This window comes from Silene latifolia, chromosome Y, assembly GCF_048544455.1.
Source record: "Silene latifolia isolate original U9 population chromosome Y, ASM4854445v1, whole genome shotgun sequence".
NCBI lineage: Eukaryota > Viridiplantae > Streptophyta > Magnoliopsida > Caryophyllales > Caryophyllaceae > Silene > Silene latifolia.
The window spans coordinates 306,227,568-306,238,037 of record NC_133538.1 but is presented as its reverse complement, the minus strand read 5'-3'; positions in this window follow the sequence as shown (position 1 = coordinate 306,238,037).

Below are 10,470 nucleotides of genomic sequence, written 5' to 3'. Positions count from 1 at the left end.
AAATGGTTATAAAAACCGGGATTGAAAATCGTCATTATGACGGCCTAGAAAGGCGTGTTGAAATGGTTATAAAAACCGGGTTTGAAAATCGTCATTATGACGGCCTAGAAAGGCGTGTTGAAATGGTTATAAAAAACCGGGTTTGAAAATCGTCATTATGATGGTCTAGAAAGGCGTGCAACGGTCGGCCCAAGACCGAGGTTTGAAACGGCCATTATAACGGCGCAAAAAGTTGTTTTTTGAAAGTTTGAAAATGACATGGAAGGACTTATGATCAAGTAGCACATAAGCACTCACAGTTCATTATATTATGCATCATGCTGACACGGGTTTTGGCTTAAGAGGGTGGGTTACACACCAAGCAATCAAACCCCGATTTGCGAGAGGGATACCAATCCAAACAAAATGTGTAAAGAGGGTGCCCTAGCCTCGTGCTCGGAAGTGATGAAAGCTCTCTGACGAAACAGAAATGTGTAATGTCAACGGTATGCTTGACTCAAACGGGATTCGAAACGCGGGGATGAGAAAACTCACTCCGACGAGACGAGCCAATTGGTCGATAAAGGGTTAGGTTATGGGCCCGGACAAGGAACCCGACTTATGATCGTAATATCAATTAATGCAATTTAACCACGACCTCGTTCGAGTTTCACCTCTAAGGATCACAAAGACACAAGTGTCCTAATTTTCCCTAGCGGAGTCGCCAAACTGTGGACATGGGCCACGTCTCAGTCTGCGGATTTGGGCCGCCTACCGGTCTGCGGTCGCGGGCCACCTGCACGCCAGGCCAATCTGTGTACATGCAGCGGTCTCTTGAAAGCCACGCTCGGCGGCGTAAAAATGCTTTCGACCGGATCGTTTTAGATCGGTCGGTATCGTCTCGGCAAGGGCCGCGAAACGATGTAGAGATGTTCGGAGTCGCCACCAAGCATTTGCGGGATGCTTGGAACCCGTTCGAATCCACTTTATACCTAGGTCAACCAAGGCAAAAAGCGGTGTTTGACATAGGTACTAAGATAAGGAATCGTTCCCCTTTTAGCATTCAATGCCTAAAATGACTCGCGTGCGCCCTGGATAAGGCCATCCACTATCCAAAGGTTCTGAGTAAGGGGTGAGGGTACATATTGGGAAGCCCTTTAATCGAACACCCAATCCCGCCCGCGTTAGCGGCCTCTACTTATCGATCATGGTTGTTTCAGTGAAAAAGTTGATAGAACGGTTAAAATGCATGAATGCGCATCCAAGAGTTTAACCTAACATGTGAGCTTTCTAAGTCGGTTTTTTTATCCAAATATCAAGTATAAGATGTCAAAGTTGGATTTAGAATGATTTGTATGTGAAAACGGAAATTAAACATCCATTTACCAAGTTCGGATTATGATGCTTAACACGATCCATTTATTTGAAAAAGGATGTTAAATGACAAAGTGTAAAAACGTAAGTTTGTCAATCTGATCTGTCGTGTATTCGGATTAACCGTAATCGGGATCGTCCTAGACAAGTGATAAAAATGAGGCAGAACGGCGCCAGGCAGCCCCATTGGGGCGCGAGCCTATTGGCGATGGAAGGTGCTCTGCCCTGGTTTTGAAATGTGAAGACAGGCGGTCCCTTGGGGCGCGAGCCATGAGCCGACCCAAGGGGGGCGTCTCCTGGTTTTTGAAAAGGTTATTTAAAACCGTATTTGTGATTAAATAATTTGCAAATGTTGTTTGCATGACTCGAAATATTTACTATTGTGTTAGTAATATTCGTTGTCGGATTTGCATGTTTGAAAAGCATAGTTTATAAATAAAAATGTAAAATGTTTGATTTGAACTAATTATGTTAAGTTCACTTGTTTGTAATTAGTCATGTTTGTCATCGTACTCGGATTAAACCGACATGGTATAAAGAACCAAGGATGATTATGAATTATGACTAATATATTTACAAATGTAAACAAATGAGAAAAATGGTAAATAAAAGAAAGGGGTGTTAAAATACCCATTAAAATGTAATTAACCAACAATATCATCGGTCACTAATAAACCGTCATGGTATAAAGAACCAAGGATGATTTTTGTAATGGCCAAAATATGTTTATCATAAAAATGAATTAAAACATTTGAAATGGTAAAAACCGTAAAAGGAAAGAAGTAAGAATAAAAGAAAGTGTTGAAGGAAAGACGAACTCAAACACGGATGAGTCTGACCCGAGACCCACAAGAGGCGCGAGCTCCCTTGCATAGCAAGGAGCTTCTGTCTCAGGCCAAAACTCGGTTTTGGCTCGTCTAACCTATATTTGAATCGTGTTATGCATGGTTCATGCTTATATACTCGTAAAAACAGTAAAGACATGAAATAAAGTGAGTTGTTTACACCCTCAAACTTACGTGTATTGATGTTTGTGAAATAGACGAATTTAGAGACGATTTTCTCGTTGTGACTAATCGCGATCAAAGAAGTTTAAAAGAGTGCCTTAAAAAAGGATTTGGTTTTGAAAATGAGTTGAAAATATGTTAATTAAAACATGTTGATTAATGTTGAGTTGGTCGAATGGGTCGGTCGAATGCACGGCGACGGTACCAAACAATATGTGTAAGGCTTGTGTTTACGATCGGTAGGTCGTAAACACGTGTCGATTTTGTGACTTAGGAAGTCGATTATAGAAGTTTAAGGGAGATGTGAGGGGGCGGACGCTCGCGTCAATATTATGGTGTGTGATGGTAGGTATTTATAGAGAAATGTGGGATGGTAGGTCGTTCGATTTTGCTTGGAGGCAAAGGAGACACCCCATTGAGGCACGAGCCACCCCGTGACTCAATGGGGTGTACTGTCCCTTTCAATTTGGACGTGGCCTATTCTCCATCCATTGTTTGGTTGGTTTGATATGTGGTATTCATATAAGATGTCGTGTAATAATATGGGCATCTAATAAGATGATTTTGGGTGTTACTTGAGGTAGGTGTTTTGTGTGCTTGACTCGGGTTTGACCCGTGTGAGTCGGGATTTGAATTTTGAGTCGGTTTTTGGCTCGGTGTCGGTTTTGACTCTAATTAGGGTCATTTTAATGGAAATAACATGATGAAAACATTAATGGCGTTATTTTCGACATTAGAGATTTGGTTTGACTTGGTTTGACTCAGGTTGACTCGAGTTGCGGGTTTCTGAGTCGGTTTTGGGTCCGAAGACGGTTTTAACTCTAAATAGTTTTATTTTAATGAAAATGACATGATGAAAACATTCATTGCATTATTTTTGATATTCGAGATTTGGGTTGACTCAGGTTGACTCGAGTTGCGGGTTTCTGAGTCGGTTTTGGGTCCGAAGACGGTTTTAATTCTAAATAGTGTTATTTTAATGCAAATGAAGTTAGAAAACTTTTGAAATCATTTTTCATATCCGAGTAGTGCATTAAACCGTCTCATGTATAGCCAATCCACGCACGTATATCAAAACACGTTATAGTCCGATCATCATCGGGTGGTTTTTGGAAGGTGCAGATACTGGGTATCTACAGTTGTAAATCGATTGACCAAGTGTGCTAGATTTATATCTATCAAGGAGACATGGAACTTAGTTGTCCTAGCTGGTGCCTATGTGAAGGAGATAGTACGCTACCATGGAGTGCCTAAAGGATATAGTTTCAGATCGTGACCCGAGATTCTGTTCCCGTTTCTGGACTGCTTTGCACGAAGCCATGGGTAGTAAGCTACTGATGAGTACCGCTTTTCATGCTGCTACAGATGGACAGACTGAGAGGACTATCCAGACATTAGAGGACCTCCTCCGTGCTTGTACTTTAGACTTCCACACTTCTTGGGAGAAATGTTTACCTCTTGTCGAATTCTCCTACAACAATAGCTATCATTCCTCTATCAAGATGTCACCTTATGAGGCTTTGTACGGTAGGAAGTGCCGTAGTCCTGTCTGTTGGGATCAAGTCCAAGATTCTCATGTGTTAGGACCCGATTTGGTGACTGAGACCATCAATCAGGTTCAGATAATTCGATCCCGTTGCTGAGTCCCAAATACATTGGACCTTTCCGTGTGCTTGAGAAGATCGGTCCCGTTGCTTACCGTTTGGAGTTGCCCCCGAATTTGAGAAAGGTTCATGATGTCTTCCGTGTATCTCAGTTGAGGATGTACATTAGTGATCTGAGCCATGTCATTCAAGAAGAAATCCCAGATTTGGAACTTAACTTGACTTTGGAAGAAAGGCCGATCCGAATCCTCGAAAGGGCAAACAAGCAACTTAGAAACAAAGTGGTGCCCCTAGTTCGTATCCTTTGGCGTTGTGGAAATGTCGAAGAAGAAACTTGGGAGCCTGAATCTTCTATGTTAGCTAAATATCCCGAACTTTTCTCGTGAAGTAATTCTCTTTCCTTTATCTAATTCTTGTGAGTTTTAGCTATCCTTTCGAGTGTTCCTCTCCTTCTCTTAAATACTCTCCGCGTTAGTAGTCCTTGCTTAGTTGTTTAAAAGTCGTAGTTAGAGTTTGGTCATAGCTAGTGGAGTTATTATCCTTATTATGGAGTTTCGAACTAAAGATTTTTGAAAATGTTTTAATGTCTTCCACTGGTTTTAACGTCAATGAGTGGTAAAGCTCTTTATTGGAGACGTCCGATAATTGGTTTTCTCAATTGTTAGTGTAAAAATATATATTTTTATGTCTTTGATTTGGAATGTTGATGTTCTTGAACGGCCGACGAGGATATTCTGTTCCATTGAAAAGACACTTATATTTCATACGTTCAAATTTTGAAGACTTCGTTTACTTGATTTTAAAGAGATAGACCTACATATATATACAATGTTCCTTCTTCTAAGTTTCGGGGACGAAACTTCATAAAAGGAGGGATGATTGTAACACCCCCTAAATTTGAAGACCTTTATTATATTTTAAAAGTAATATTTTATTCTATTTTAATTTAATATTAATTTATTTGAAATAAAATTTATTTGATAAAATATAATCTTATTTTATTTTGAAGAAATGTAATTATTTTTATAGTTTAGAAATGTTTAAAAGTGATTTAAACTATATTTAAACCTTTTCCTTTGATAAAATAGATTTCCGATAAAAGTCGTAAAATTGGGATTTTCCCATTTCTTACGGTCGTTGGGTAAACGAGTTTGGATATTGGGCATATGAGTACTTAATCTTTTAGTAAAATCGTGTTTAAGAACTTTAATATTCTCGGAAATCGCGTTCGACGAATATTTCTAATTACCGTCGAAGAAAACCCCAAAACGTAAACAAATGACCCATCTCCCATGCCTTTTGGCTGGCCACCTACCCTTCATTGTCCCCTCTTTCAATTCTCATTTCCTCCATAATTCACTCTCTCTCTTCCTTTCATCAAATACCAAATTCATCTCAAAAATCCTTCTTACAATCACTAAATCCACCATAAATCCTTCATTTCTCCACCAAATCTCATTAAAATTATATATTTGGAATCCTCTCTTCAATCCTCATCTACTAGTAAGTTTTATTTTCATTTCCCCCAACTTTTGTTTAAGGCACATCTTTTTAGGGTTTCGAATTTAAGCTTAATAATTGTGTTTTTGTTGTTCTTATAGGTGAAGAATTTGAAGATGAGTTAGGTGACTCATATATTGTAGAAGATGATGAGTGATTTCGATTTCTAGGGCTCTTTCTCAAGTGTTATTGTTCTCTTTTTCTAGCTTAAGGTAACTATTCCGAGTCACTCGACGAATTAATGTCACATTAGTAGTTGTATTTGTTGTTTGTTGTTGTTTGTTGTTGTTTGAGACGATCTTGTTGATAAATGAATGAATGGAGTAAGATGAGTATGCTTATGTTTAATTTATGTTACCCATTTGTATATTATTGTTTGGAACAAATTTGGATGAGGAATTATGTGTTGTGACAAGTCCGTGTTTTGGCTGGAACGCGTCAGTACCGGACCAAGACGGTTTCCAATGTTTCCAAAAATATGACAGATTGAACGGCATCGAAAAATTAGGTGGTTTAGCCACTTGAATCACTCAATTCAGAGTTTGTATGAGTAAATGGCGTCGTTTTATCGATTAAAAATTTATAGAAAAGTTTACCCTTGTGTGAGACGGTTATTTATGCTATTTTATTATGCGAGAATTTTGTGGAATTAGTTATTTTGTAAGTTGGAATGTTTTCTTTATGTTGATAGTGTTCACATGATAGAAATTGGAATATTACATGAGAATGATATTGTAATGAATGTTGTGATTTGGGCCAAAATAGGCCAAGACTCTGAGCTGGGCCAGTTTGACCGAATGAGTTTGGTCAAACTAGGTTTAAACCGGTCAGCCTCGATTTGACCAATGACCCGTTGCGGGACTCGGGTCGAGGGTTTGTCTTTAAGGTGAGATTGGTTGTTATTGGATGTTTTATGTTATGCATTGATATTAGTAATTATCATTTCACATGTTGGTTGTTGGATGCTTTGTGACACCCCGCGATAATGCGGAAAACATAACTTATAAATTCAAGTAGAAAATAGGGAGTTTTTGAAACTTTTAAAATTTAAAGCGCGGGTTCGTTAAAATACAAAACACAATAAAGAATGCGGAAATAAAGTTTAAGTTATACAAACGTGATAGATAAAGGTGAGGGAAAATATATCCCTCGAATGATAATATAATAGAAGGTGAGTCTAAACAATCCTAATAAACCAATTACTAGGCCAAAGTGCTCGCTAGCTCACACATGTCTTCACCCCATGAATGCACCAACTAATACCTGTCATTCATGTAAACATGAACGCCACAGTTAGTGGGGAGTAACTCAAGGTTCTCCCAGCCACAAAATGTCAATACGAACATAACAAGGAACTAAAACATGTAAGTCATATAAGATGCATACAAAAGATAAGAATATCAAGTCTATATGTAAACATGGCAAATAATTGAGATGGAACAAGATAGGCCGACATTAGCATGATAACTATTAAACTACTCACATGAGACAATTAAATAATATGAAAGATAAGAATATGGTCATTTATAAAAAAGGGCACACATTTCTAGGGAATACAACATATATATGAGATTAGAATCTGAATCATGTGAAACATTTAAGTAAGGGATCAACCAATGCAAGTTACAAGAATAGAAACTGTAGCTATTATTTGGAAAACCGCTTAGCAAACATTGCACGGGACGTGGCTACTAATGTCACATTCATACTTATGGCTTGCATCTCACCATAAGAACGGATGGGAACATCAATCCCGACGATCATATCGCAACTAGAGGGCTTATAGCTCACCCCTTGTATCCGATAGGACCAAGACAAACAACACAAGGCATAACTCTTACCTTGAAAGACAAATACCAACATCTATAACCAAGCAAGACCTTTACTACTCATATATAAATATATAATTCCCCTGGTAGGACGACAATGGTACTCCCAAGACTCAGTCCTAGTCTAAATCTGGCCAGACTCTCGGGGCAGAATGGTCCCCGATTCGACATGCGGCAGAACAGTCCGCATCCAAGACTCGAAGACAGATCGGAAATCGAGAATCTACAATCAGCAGGACAGTCCGAAAGAGGCGGAAGATATGAGCTAAACCCACAATCGGCAGGACAGTCCGAAAGAGGCGTAAAGATAAGTCATGCAATACGGTATAGCATAAAGGCAATATTATAAGAATACGACTCACTACAAGTAAGTATTTATAATAATCTTTCATACCTTTATTATATCGATAAACATTTCTTTTCATGAATATACATGCCAATCAAATAAAATATAAGGTGCCTCCATTTAAAAGGAATGACGTTAGAATATGTTATGAAGCATTTAATACTCCCCTAAGCTGATAATGGTGCCAGTTTCGCCAATCTTGAATACACTCCTCATTTCAAATTCGAGTTTAGAAATACCTTTTTTACACCACAGTATTCACGTTCGATTCATAGAGTCGTGGAACAATATGATGCACATTATGCATTGCTACGTTAAAATGGTAATGAATAAATTATTTTCGGAGTACACAACCGAATCCAAACCATGACAAATAAAAGATTAATATGCAATACAAAGGCAAGTAAGAATGAAGCACGACGACATAAACTGGTTACATATAAAGGCAAGTAAGAATGAACCCCTATTCGTCCCAACAACAGCCCATAAAACAGTCCTTCATCAGCACACAAACAAACACACTTTCGATCCACGTCAAAACACAGTCCGAAACCCCGAAATAAAACATCCCAAACAGCCCACTTACAACCCCACCACGGTGTCAAAAAACTGAACCCACTCAAAAACCGAGCCAACATAGGCCCCCAAACACCCCACATACCCGTCCTAAAAATAGCCCATACGACCTGCATTCGACTGTCCCAAAACAGTCCGAAGGTTGCACAAAGCTGCACCACCACTGGTACCAAAACAGTCCCCACAATGCAACCAACCCGTGCAAAACGGTTCGAGTCCCAACCACAAAGTCGTGTCATATCAGTCCATTTTTGTCCAAGGACACAGTCGACATAGCCTGAACTTGGTCCTCACACACTCATCCTAAAACAGCCCGAAGTACCCGCAAAATTGACTCAACCAGTCCCAATTTCCGTCCTTAAAATAAATACAACCCATCCCAAAAATTTAACATGTATCCGTCTTAATTTCAGCTTTTAATTCCTCCATTTCAACAGCCCATAACACTACACAAACTAGACCAAAGATGGTACCCGAAATAGTCCTTTAAACCATCTGCTCAGCACATTAAAACGGTCCCAAAAATGGAATATAAAACCGATAACAAAAGAACTAACTAATACGAAACACAACGCATGAAATTACGACAAGCATACACCGTACCATTCCGAAATATGATATCAACTGAGTATATACTAAATTACTAACTGAAAACACAGGGCAGTGAGGATCAAATACAATGCTACAAAGAATGAAAATGGACTTCTTATTACACCAAGAATATTAAAGAATGATGAAAGCAAACAGAAATTCACACCCAAATGCTCTGAAATCTGAATACATAACTCCAAATACACATAAACAAGCAGAACTGAGATCTAACAGGGTATTCTATGTCAAAACAGTCCTATTTCAGCTAAATTTCCAGACGGAAATTAAAACGGAAAGGAGACGGAAACAAGGCGCAACTAAAGTATGAATAATAACTTTTAAATTCAATCCTAGCGATACTCGAAAAGGTCAAGTAGAACAGATTGTTTCTGAGACAGAAACTCAGTCCCCGTCGCACCCTTCACTTGCAAATCCCATGGAAATAACTACAAACCAGCAAGTGAAAGGCTAATAAGCTCAGACTTCAGTCACACACATAAGAGAAACTTAAAGAGCCAAACTTTACAACAAATAAGGTATGAAAACGAGTAAAAAGGGTGAGATTTTGACACTTTGTCGAGTAACCTATCACCGTTACCTTTTCGCCCTTCAATGAACACGATTCCGTCGCCAAACTGCTCTAAGTCGTCCAATATTACATCTACACACGCAGAACAAGGAGACTTAGCGAAACCCGAACCCTAAGGAAGGACGGCAGTCACGAAATTGGAGGAAGGCTAGGACCTTTCTTACCTAGAAAGATGAGAAACGGAAAGGGGAAGCCAATGGCGTAAAGATTAGCGAAAATAGTTGAGAAACGGAGACGGGATCTGAGCTTGAAGATGGGATGATTAATGGAGTTTGTCTGTTTGCTTCTATATTTTTTTTTTTTGTTGTTGACTGCTGAGTTGCTCGAAAAGGAAGAAGGGAGTAGGAAGGGAAATTGCGGGGGTGGGGTACGGGTATAATAATAATAATAATAATAATAATAATAATAATAATAATAATAATAATAATAATAATAATAATAATAATAATAATAATAATAATAATAATAATAATAATAATAATAATAATAATAATAATAATAATAATAATAATAATAATAAAAATAATAATAATAATAATAATAATAATAATAATAATAATAATAATAATAATAATAATAATAATAATAATAATAATAATAATAATAATAATAATAATAATAATAATAATAATAATAAAGTTAAGGGTAAGGTGAGTGTGAGTATGTGTAGTAGGAATCGGATTGGTCTGAATAAATTTAGCCTCATATATGAAAATATGACGGTCTTAAGCTAGACGGGAATTCGCCTTAAACCTACTATAATTTAAGACGGAGCTTTATTATTGTCGCTATTAATATTATCCGACAAAAATATTTATTTTATATAAACAAGCTTGTGAAAATGTAACTCTTGTAAAATTTATGTTCAAAAGGAGATCAATTAAATTAAATAATTTAAAAATATAAAATAAAGTAATCGAACGGTTAAATAAATTTTAAATGTGAGAATGAGGAATTCGCGGGTGTTACAATCACCCCATCTTTTAAAAAGTTTCGTCCCCGAAACTTGAAAATATAAATGAAAGGTTAGAAATAAAGCTGGACTCTTTGAAATTGGTAACTAAAATATTAAAAG